Raw genomic sequence first — 12,057 nt, forward strand, 5'->3', positions numbered from 1 at the left:
ATACTTTCAAATTAGGGGACCATTATTTTTTAGCTTGTTTGTCTCCGATTTTGCCATCTATTAAAACCTGTTTTTTTTTTTTTTTCTATTTACCCCCATTTGCTTTTACACTAATAAATTTGGAGACCAAAATATGTGTAGCCGGTTTATCATGTTTATCTCCGAGCCGACGATCGCCTGACGTATTATATGATAATAAATAGTTAGTTAATTATGTAATGTCCTTTATAACTTTACATAGTAATTTAGCCTTTTTACCTGACGATATCGGGATATGGGTATTTAGTGGGATCTTAACCGGAAATTGTGATAAAATTAAAAACAAATCCGTTAAAATTGATAAAAAATGTCAAATTGTTCAGGCTTTAATTAAATCTGTATTTGGGTAAGTTGATGTAAGCATACGATCTGTATTGCGTCTTATACTTTTAGAGGCAAATAATCTTTAACTACTATATTACATGTGTATATTACTGCATAAACACGTTAATTGTGAGCTATGAAAGTCAAGTAGTTCGAGCATTTTTCTGAGTTAGATTTAAAAAAAATTCAAACAAATATTCTTTACTGTGGGTGAGCATTCATTAGTCGTCACTATCCTATAGATTAACAACGTTTGGTCATATCGATAATTTAGAATCTTCATTAAAGATGGAGTACGAGTGCGGTGTTATTTAATTCTATTGATTGTATCCAAGAGTGACATTTCTTTGTACTATGTTTCAATTCGAAAAAGTCAATTGAAGCTATGCGAGTATTGACTCTCTTGAACAGGTTCACCATTTTTATATTTACGTATAGTTATTTGATCTAATTTTTAACAATTAAAATAATTAAAAATTCAATAGATTTTAGTTTGTTTTGTTGGTCTTTTGAAGCGTTTAAAATATTATATACCACTTAAAGACACTTTCTTAATTTTTTATACGCCCGTCAAAATTTTGACGGGACGTATTATGGTATACAAATGTCGTCTGTCCGTCTCTCCGTCTGTCTGTCTATCCGTCTGTCCGTCTGTCCGTCTGTTTGTCCGGCGTAAACATGTCGCACCGTAACTTGAGAACGACTTATCCAAATTTCATGAAACTTAACATAGTTGTTTCTTATGATGGTCAAACGATCTGTATACTTTTTGGTGAAAATAAGATTAAAACGTTTTGAGTTACGGGACTTAGTAACTAAAACAGGTGTGTGTTTTTTTCACATGTCGCGCCATATCTCATAAACGATTTATGATTATTGCTTAAAACTTTACAGACTTCTTAGTTATATTAATCTTAAGAACTGTATACTTTTTGGTGATGATTCAAAATTTTATTTTTGAGTAATTGAGTATTTTGTAAAAACAGGGGGAGGGGTTTTGCACATGTCGCGCCGTATCTCAAAAACGATTTATGATTATTGCTTAAAATTTTACACACTTCTTAGTTATATTAATCTTAAGAACTGTATACTTTTTGGTTTTGATTCAAAATTTTATTTTTGAGATATTGATTTTTTTTTTTAAAGGGGGGGTTTTCACATGTCGCGCCGTATCTCAAAAACGATTTATGATTATTGCTTAAAATTTTACACACTTCTTAGTTATATTAATCTTAAGATCTGTATACTTTTTGGTTTTGATTCAAAATTTTATTTTTGAGATATTGATTTTTTTTTTAAAAGGGGGGGTTTTCACATGTCGCGCCGTATCTCAAAAATGATTTATGATTATTGCTTAAAATTGTACACACTTCTTAGTTATATTAATCTAAAGATCTGTATACTTTTTGGTTTTGATTCAAAATTTGATTTTAGAGATTGTTAAAAAAGGGGGTTTTCGCATGTCAGGCCGTATGTCAGAAACTATTAATGATTATTGCATAAAAATTCACACACAAGACGACGGGCGTATCATGCGCTCATGGCGGAGCTGTTTATTTTATAAATATTATTTATTTCCTAAGAAGAATTTAGAACACCGACCATGCAAAACTTGCGTGGGAAATTACGGTCTTTTTAAACCCCCGCACTCACAAGATTCACAAGTTTGTTTAGTGAGGCAAGTTACTGTAACAGTACATTTTCCTCAGACAAATAAAGTTTACTGTCTATTTATAATATGAGGTAAACATTCGAGATTTCAGGTGAACAACACACGTGTTAATAGACACCTGTAGTCATTCTGCTGTCAAGGATACACTGTTTTAATGTTGTCCACATCATCTAACCTACAAAATCTACTTGTAAAAGCACTCATTGTTTTAATATGGTGTATATAATTATGCCAGAATTCAAATGAAACAGACAAATTGCCTAAATATAGTTGCATAACTTGATTCCTTAAAGACATATACATGTATGCTGAGACACCCCTAACACAAACACACACAGGATACACATACGCACAAACTCAAAAACAGAACACCAACCACCACTATATTCCAGAAAACTTCAAACTGTTTTTGTCAAATGCTTAAGTGAGAAATTATGATTAGAACCTATATAAAGCATTTGAACTTTTATGAAAAAGACTATATATAAAAATTATCTCCCCATAATAATGAACAAGTTGGAAAATTAACCGGAGTTACCGTACAATAATCACAAAGAGGGGCTAGCAAACAATTTGAATTTAGCTTAATGAACGTTAAAACAATTTTCCACTAAAAATGAATGTTACCTTATTCAATTATAAGGACTAAGTTAACCATAATTTCTAATTGTATTTGGTATTATGTATTTTGATGGCAATAGATAAACATACTAAGTAATTGCTTCAATTAGCGTAGCTGAATAGATTAAACCCCAAAGAAAATTCTGCAACTGGTTCCTAACCGTTTACGTTTTGTCAGCAGGCGGAAATGATTTTGTATTGAATTTGTCTTGAATTTCAAGTAGACTTTAAGCCGCGCTCGCGCCGGTTTTTTCTAGTGTGATTTATATATCTGGGTAGAAGTTTTTTTCGCACGAGTTTCTTATGTTTTACTTTTAAATATGCATAATATATGTGCACTGGAAGTTAAACTGTAAAAGTCCGATCGGTTATTTGCGGGTTCTTCATTTTACCTTATTAGAGCCATAAAAAAATCAAAATAATATGCAGTTTTTCAGCCGCGCATGTGGAACAAATTATGTTTCAATAAATATTGACGTTTGTTACTGTTACTGCAACTCTGTTCATCCAACACACATTGCATCGTGATTTGCCATGTAGCTAAGGGAAAGAGCAAGCGTTCTGTTAACGGGAACAAATCAAACTCGATCAGTAACTTTTTAATATTTGAACTGTAAAATATAGTACGAAACCAGCAGTATTTATAAAAGGTATGGACAACTGTTTCATCTGATAAAGATGAACGTCATATGATGATTGAAATCGACTTTTAGTAGCCGTCCATGACCACACCAATAATGCCGCCCAATTATTTCCTTTTCCCGCTAAAGTTGAAATTTCCAGAGGATATAACCTGAAAATTAGCACGTTTGCTAAGGACTTTTGTTGCATCAATCGATTCGCCGTTCATTTCAAAACATATTTCTTTTTTTTAAATTACGGGGACTCATCAATAAGAATATATTCATTATGTCAAAAGTCTTACCAAATATCATGATTTTTGGCATTTCATGTTGTTTATTTTAAATGCCCGCAACTCAAAACGGACAACAGTTACCTCCTTTTTATTCTATATTCTGATGTGTTTTTACAAGCAGAATCCATATCTGAAATTCAAACAACTTTTGTAGAGCAGTTAATTACGTACACTTTACCTGAAGCTAAAAACTAACATATCGAGGAACCCTATTTTGTTTAGTTGTAACACCTGGGCTAGGTAATAAATAGTATAATATTGCTGTAACACGACATTGTAATACTTTTAATCTCTCCCACGTAGAAACTTCAGAATCAGATAGGCGTTATGAACAGAGAGTTTAAAGACCGGCATAAACGAAGTGACGAGGTAACAATAGGAATGCATTAGACATGTAAAATATTAAAACATTGTTATTTATTTAGTATAAAAGAAATTATTATTGATGGCTTGATGTTTACCATGTTTACTATTAATATGAAATAATAAGGATGTGTACATATTTCATTATTAGTCATTCTATTTAGTGCTGGTTTCTTAATTTCTCAGGTAATTAATTCAAGCTGATAAATAATTTGTAATATTGTATAATAATTATTGTTGGTTGACAATATCTTTCTCACATTTACATATGCTGATGACTACGGGTATATTCCACAATATCGTCCCCTTTTATTCTTTACCTCGACTTATCATCGGGTGTGTACTTGCATAAGCATTACGATGGATGCAAATTATGTACCAGAAACTGCTAATCTTACCTGAGAATCTGATTTCAGTCCTTGTTTATTGTATGGTTTTTGTTGGTCAGTGTTTAATTTCATATATAGTACTTAGTAGACTTGTTTGTCGTTTAATCCAATTTCGTAATTTGCCATGGCATTGTCAAGTATCTTCAACTTTTGAGTTTTGAATGATATCTTGGTATAGTTTAACTCTCTTTTATCAAAGCTTCGTTTCACCATATATTTATACATTAGAAATAGTAATAAACAGAAATTATATCAGGATGTCTTATCACATAAAAGAAATTTATACGTTATTAAAATATATTTTAGAAAATAATTGTTTGAATCTACTGGCTAAGCTGAAAATTAGCATATATTCAAACCCTAATTTGTTTAGTTGTTCCAACTTAGGTAGTTGTTAACACTAATGAATACAATAAATAATTTAGTATTGCTGGAATAAGAAATAATACTACTTTTTATGACTTATTCGTAGAAATTCCATAATCAAATGGACAATATGAACAGAGAATTTAAAGAAAATTAAGAACAGCATAAGAAAAATGACAAGGTAACAGATATAATTCATTTGATATTCAAAGTTCTTCGTTTTTTTTTAAGTAAGAAGGATTACTTTACGATCCTTGATTTAAAATTGAAATAATTGCTACCAAATTTCCGTTTCGCAGTGAGATACAAATGTGTTCTTTACTTTATAATGTGTAATTTGGTATTGTTTAATTCTTCAACAGCCGCCAAGCAAGCACTGTTACAGTAGCTTTTTTGTAGGTTTTCTTTGACACAATACAGCAACAATTTATAGTTTGATGTCGTCCTTTCTCTCAACATTATATGAGACGTAATGTTATGTTATGTTTTAATGCTGCCAAAAGTGAAAATTGTTACTTTGCCTTTATTTATTTATTTTTTTTATAATTTTTCTACGTTCTATTGAATATACTTAGCTTTTACTAGAGATTCCTATATTTAAAAAGAATACTTGTATTTGGATGATTACAGTTTCGAGATTAAATTAATTTGAATATATTTTTTCGAGCACAATCTGTTTTCCATTAGCGACTGAATAGATCGAATAGACCAAAGACCATTAAATAAATTGGTATCCTGGTTAGTAGTTCTATGCACAATAAACGATGTTGGAAAACGTCAATAGAAGAACGAACTTTATGACTGTAGTACCCAAAACACCATGAAAATAGGATTGTAGTAGTGTAAAAACGGGACAATATCACTGAAGTATCAAAAATAACCTTGGCGAAGTCAAACATGTCAATAGCTTGATTTTGAATGAAATAGAAGACAATGATGCAAATATTATGTTCCAAACTATATACAAAAATATAATTTAAAGTAATTTCGGTAGTATCTTAAAAAATAGACTGCTGCATATACGATATATGAGTCGAAAGATTTGTTCGTATGCAATTGTACTCGAAAAAACCGGTCTTCTTTCGAAAAAATTAGACCGATTCCACAGTGGGTAAGGTTGTCCTGCGAGAGAACGTTCTGTGCTGGTCATTCGGTCCTGACTGGTGCTGATGGGTCCTGATTCTGTGCTGGTGGGTTTGTTTACATTGTATCAAAACGGCAATAAATCAACCGTTCTGTTGCAAGATCTTTTTTGTTGATGTGTTTTAGGCATTTTTAAACGTTTTTTAACTGTTATAATTTTTGAAGATATATGTGCTGTTAACTGTTATTTACCAATTAGCTGTTATCTGTTTTTTTTTAATTGACATTGTTGTGAACTGTTATTATGAAGAAAACAAATTACCCCTGTTTACTGTTTATTTTTATTTTTGGATTCACTGTTTTCTGTTTTCTCATTTAAGATCATTTAAAATGCTGTTAACGATTATAAATATTTCAAATTTACTGTAATCTGTTTTGAGCAAAATAAAACAGTTATTGACCTGTTAATGGAACCACTCTTGCCCCTTTTGAGATAAGACAATATGCAAATCATTTCCGGGATTACGATCCTTTTGCACGGTTTAAAATATCCAATACCTATATAAAAGAGATTATGTGGTATGTGTGCCAATGGACAAAATTCTATCAGAAACCAAATGAAGTGGGTGTTACCAATTAAATGTCATCGTACGACCTTCAACAATGACCCGAAATATCAAAATATAAAATGTTTTGCATTAAAATGGAGAGCATAAATATAGAGCAAAGGACTGTTTTCCTAATAAAATTGAGAAACGACAAGGGGGATGTGTCAAAGAGACAACAACTGGACCAAAGAGCAGAAAACAGCCGACGGCAACTAATGGGTCTTCAACACAGCGAGAAAATCCTGCACCCGGAGGTGGGCTTTAGCTGGCCTCTAAACAAATTGCATACTAGTTCAATGTACATCACACTAAACTTCATAACATATAAACTCAAATAAAAAAAACCCATATTAGACTAACAAAGGCCAGAGGCTCTTAAGTTTGGACATGTTTTTTGAGATCTCAACTCACCGCTATACCTCTAGCCAATGTAGAATAAACAAACACACAGCAATACGCACAGTATAAAACCCAGCTTAAAAGACGTTCGAGTCCGTGTCAGAAAAGGTAGCTAAAGTAACTAAGCAAAATGAAAATTATAAATAAATTAACAAGGGACTACTAGCAGTTACTTCCATGCCAGCTCCAGACCTCAATTAAACTGATTGAAAGATTATGAATTCATCATATGAAAATCAAGCACAACCTAAGTTGATCACGACTAACTATCATGTGAGTTCAAATAATAAAGTCAGTGTAGCATAAGTATGGAACGCCAAAACTGACTTGTTATGACCACTTTCGTTATATGTTGTGCATTTACCTTTATATAATGTGCACTTGTCATTATATGATGTGCATTTACCTTTATATGATGTGTACTTGTCATTATATGATATGGAAACACCTTTATATGACGTGCACATATGCTTATATTGTGTGCAAGTATCTTTATATGATGTTCAAACATCTTTGTATGATGTGCAAATATACTTATATGATGTGCATACATACTTATATGATTTGCAAATATACTTATATGATGTGCAAATGTACTTATATGATGTGCAAACATATTTATATGATGTGCAAATGTACTTATATGATGTGCAAAGATCCTTATATGATGTGGAAATATACTTAATAATATTATGTGCAAACATCTTTATATGATGTGGTTGTGTCATTATATTATGTGCTTGTAATCTTATATCATGTGGTTCGGTTAACTTCATTATATGTCGAAACGTCATTATATGATGTGCTTTCATCGTAGTTATGGTCAATGAACATGATTACGATTAGAATGATTACTGTCCACGCCATAACTGATTCCGATCTGCTTCTGCGGAATGAATATAAACCCGGATCAAATCTGTAGCTATCGTTTGGAAAATGGTTGAGATTTAAAAAGGGAAAAATCTTAACATGTTGGTTCATCGATTTAAGATGAAAAAATCACACCAGATATTATTGGAAAATTGACAAATTATGAATTGCAAAGGTTAGTTTTATTCGATGGGTCTACAATAATGAACATACGGGGTCTACAATAATGAGCATACAGTTAAAGTTATTATATTAAAGAAATGATTCTTTTATGCCATGCTCTATGCTCAATTACTTGGCTTATATTTGGCTTTCCTGATCATTTTAGCATTGCAAGTTTCTCTTTGTATATCACTTTTATCAAGAAAGACACAAGATTGGACAAAACCTGGACATTGATAGGGTAATGACTAATATAATGGACCGGTCATTTGCAACCCCGATAAAGAAGGATTAGAAAGAAATTAAGGAAGCCTTTAAGTTTAATTATTTTATTTTAATAGAATGGTGGTTTTCAATTGTTTATAGTTATAGATTTGCCGCCGTAAAATGTTTTGGCGATGTGTTCGTTGTCCGTAAATACTTTGTTGCCAGACAATAACTGTTTAGAAATTAGGGGCCAAAACGGGACCAAAACAAGCAATTATTAGGATTCTTCGATATGCTGAATCTAGCAATATAATTAGATTTTGAATATTGGACAATATAATATGTTATTGTCCAATTTCAACTTTTTAAATTCTTAGACCACACTTATTATGTGTCACAAACCTACGATCGATGTGTCAGAAATTAAATAATACTATAATTCTGACCTGTATAAAGCTTGAATGGTGTGTCCTCGCTCCGCTAGCATCAACTGTTAAAATCTAAATCCTTATGTGTAACAATTTCTTCTAGCAGAGTATATTTCATCTGAAAAATGCACTTTCGCTTGCGATAGCAACAGATTTAAGAATTATTTCTTTTACTAAAAAACTTTAACTGTATGTTCATTATTGTAGACCCCGTATGTTCATTATTGTAGACCCATTGATTAAAATTCATAATTTGACAATTTTCCAATAATAGCTGGTATGATTTTCTTTCATCTTAAATCGACGTATTATCATGTCATAGTTTTTCTCTTTTTAAATCGCATCCATTTTCCAAACGATAGCTACAGATTTGATCCGGGTTTATATTCATTCCGCAGAAGCAGATCGGAATCAGTTATGACGTAGACAGTAATCATTCTAATCTTAATCATGTTCATTGACCATAACGACGATGAAAACACATCATATAATGAAGTTAACCGATCCACATGATATAAAATTACAAGCACATAATATAATGACACAACCACATCATATAAGTACATTTGCACATAATATAAGGGAAAATGCACATCATATAAGGATATTTGCACATCATATAAGTATATGTGCACATCATATAAGGATCTTTGCACATCATATAAGGATATTTGCACATCATATAAGAATGTTTGCACATCATATAAGTATGTATGCACATCATATAAGTATATTTGTACATCATATAAAGATGTTTGGACATCATATAAGCATATGTCCACGTCATATAAAGGTGTTTGCACATCATATAATGACTGCTATATTTTTGATAGTTCAATAAAACACTAAAAACATATTTAAATATTTCATGGAAGGCCTGAGAATACTAGATAACCTAGATAACAAACACAAAAATAAGATTTTTTAAGTTATGCATTTTAAAGATCCAAAAGTAAAGTCTGTTGTCAAGATTTTTGATAAAGAATTAAGGGGAAGTAAGTGAACGATGTGTCCTACTTATATTTCATGTATAAAAATAAAATATGCCCTAATTTTTATGATAATGAGTACAAAATGACTGAACGAAAAAAAATACCAGGAGGAAATACTCTTTTAGTTAAATATTTGTAATATTAGCACGAAGCTTTTAATTTTTGTGTTTCAAACATACCTTCTCTGTAGTAATGACTCATTTATTTCATTTTTTATAATGTGAATTCTCGGTATTATTATATTACTATGTAATATCAATATATTTTTTTTTTTGGGGGGGGGGGGAGGGGTAAAAATGGAAAATTATCTTATCGCAAAGAGACATTCGAGTACACATTTTACGTTCAAGGCGTGTTTGAGTTGATTGTGTTGTCCTGAAAACGTATAAAATTAAAAAAAATGTTTGATATATCTGGCTTTAGATTCGATTTTTTAAAATATATATTAAACAACCAAATGGATGCACACAAGTAAAAATTGGAGTCACAAATCCGATTGAATACAATTATTTGCCTAATTTTATTGATTGTGTAACGTTTGTTTTATAGGACCAACTTTTTACCGAAAATCACCAGCACCGTATCAGGACCCACAAGCACAATGACAGGACCTACCAACATAAAATCAGGACATGATTAAACTGAGAAAATGCATAATTTTAATAAATTGCCCAGGTTTTTCACAAAATAATTTTGTCTTGTGGATTTAGGTATACAAAGCGGACTCCAGGGGCATTTTTGTTTAATTTTTTCAGTTCTAGATTTTCTAAAAAATGAGCACTTTTGTGTTACGCTTACTGAAACAGTTTAGAGGGTCACATTTTAATGTGTTTGCCTATGAACCCATAAGAAACAAAATTGAAACACCTCAAGTGTTTCCTTCCATTTTTTATGCAAGAAAACGTCAAAAATCATCATTTTCGTCCTTGTTTACATATTTTCAATGATCACCAGCACAGATCGTTTTCTCGCAGGACAACCTTACCCACTGTGGATTCATTGAAAAAAAAACAGTCATAACTGGGCATATCGTGTTGAACATGCGACAATTCAATCGATGAACGGATGAATTGGTGGCCGCACTCATAACTCAATTAACACACACAGTCTAGTTTAACAAATTACAGATTTGTTCACATCGCTCAATATTTAAGATCACTCATCGTTAATGAGTCAGTTTGTCAAATGGTAATGGCTATCATTTCAAATACAAGTACCTTTACATGTGTTTTAATGTGAACAAATTAAACAAAAATCTCAACACCAAATTTCAGAAAAAAAGGAAAAAGGGTATTTCACTGGAGGTATTTTCGTGTATATGTATATGATGTATTATGTGTATGATAAAGATGTAATTATATTTTCATGTAAAGATGTTGAAGATGATCAAAGAAAATATGAAGATAAACCACGAAAATATCAAAGAGATAAAATCCATGGTTAGTACTTTTCTTGTTAAGAGCAAACACTCATACAAAAAGTAACATAACCTAGTAACCGTTTGTTATTTATGTAGCATGTGTGTTTCAGCTTTCGTTCTATTACGAAGTTCAGTTTTCATATGACATGTATGATGTGTTCTTATTTCCAACAGTTTTTGTTTTCCAATAACACCAAAATTTTGTCTTTTTTGGTAACCTATCTTTGTTGGTGAATATATTTTTTATGCAGTCGTTAATAATTTTGACTATATCAAACTATAACTGATGGCCACTACATCTCAGCTTCTAAGAACATTTACATGTTTAAATCAATGTAACGTTAGAAAATAACATGTTTTTGTGGCTTTAGTTACCACAAATATATGAAATAAGAACTTGAAATACATGTCTTTTTTTTCTTTAGAATTGACAATTGTAATTTTCCAAATTTAATTCATTCAGGAATGTATTGTATGATTAATGTAGAAACCAAATATGATACTTAATCGAATTGCGCTTGTCAATACTTGATAGCAAACATGTGTATAAAATGTTAAAAATAAAAGCAAATTACAAATTATGTTCGTTTCTTGAATTAAGTTAGATGATGAATTTCAACAATTTATTACTACAGATAAAGGCACAGTTCAAGCACAACTTGGAACAAGAAAGTCAGCCTGCATTTACTCAATTGTAAAATAAGATATCGCTATCATGTATGATGATGAACCACGCATAAATTTCATTTACAAGGCAAAATCGAAGTTCTTTTAAATTCCCAAATGACATAGCCAATAAAATATAAATAATTTCAAGTATGAAAATTTAGACTGTCAGTTTGTTATGATATTACATGAGTTAAGTCGATCAATTGTTCTAATTATTTGAAATTGTTGTAACAAAAATCCAGTCTCCTTTTCCCTAAATGTGACCCACCGAATTAGACTAAATACCAGATCTGTACTATCATGAGCAACAGGACGGGTGTCAAATGTAGAGCAGGATATGCTTACCCTTTTAGAGCACAAATGGACCTTTTGATAGTTGTACGGACATCATTTTGATTTGGTTGACCATTATGAAATATCTGTATCACCAATGTCAACGGATACATAGTATTTGTCGTTGCCAAAATTTCGTCTTTTGATCCTCAATAGTGAAAATTCTGAATACATCGCTGAACTTGTCATTTCCGTG

General features: G+C 31.3%; 1 protein-coding gene across 12 annotated transcripts in view; it reads left to right on the top strand.

Annotated features, from left to right (window-relative positions):
• LOC127712112 (uncharacterized) overlaps positions 1 to 12,057 on the top strand; it is a 468,529-nt gene that overhangs the window by 295,092 nt on the left and 161,380 nt on the right. For 5 of the 12 annotated variants that reach the window (XR_007986946.1, XR_007986945.1, XR_007986948.1 and 2 more), the window contains exons 33-36: positions 3,876 to 3,941; positions 4,797 to 4,871; positions 10,813 to 10,878; positions 11,495 to 11,559. The exons of the other annotated variants lie outside the window; for them this stretch is intronic. The gene's annotated coding sequence lies outside the window, so the exon portion shown is untranslated. Of the gene's footprint in view, positions 1 to 3,875; positions 3,942 to 4,796; positions 4,872 to 10,812; positions 10,879 to 11,494; positions 11,560 to 12,057 lie in introns of those variants that run through there. 12 annotated transcript variants of the gene reach the window in all.

Source organism: Mytilus californianus, unplaced genomic scaffold (assembly GCF_021869535.1).
Source record: "Mytilus californianus isolate M0D057914Y unplaced genomic scaffold, xbMytCali1.0.p SCAF_8, whole genome shotgun sequence".
In the NCBI taxonomy this organism is placed as follows: Eukaryota; Metazoa; Mollusca; class Bivalvia; order Mytilida; family Mytilidae; genus Mytilus; species Mytilus californianus.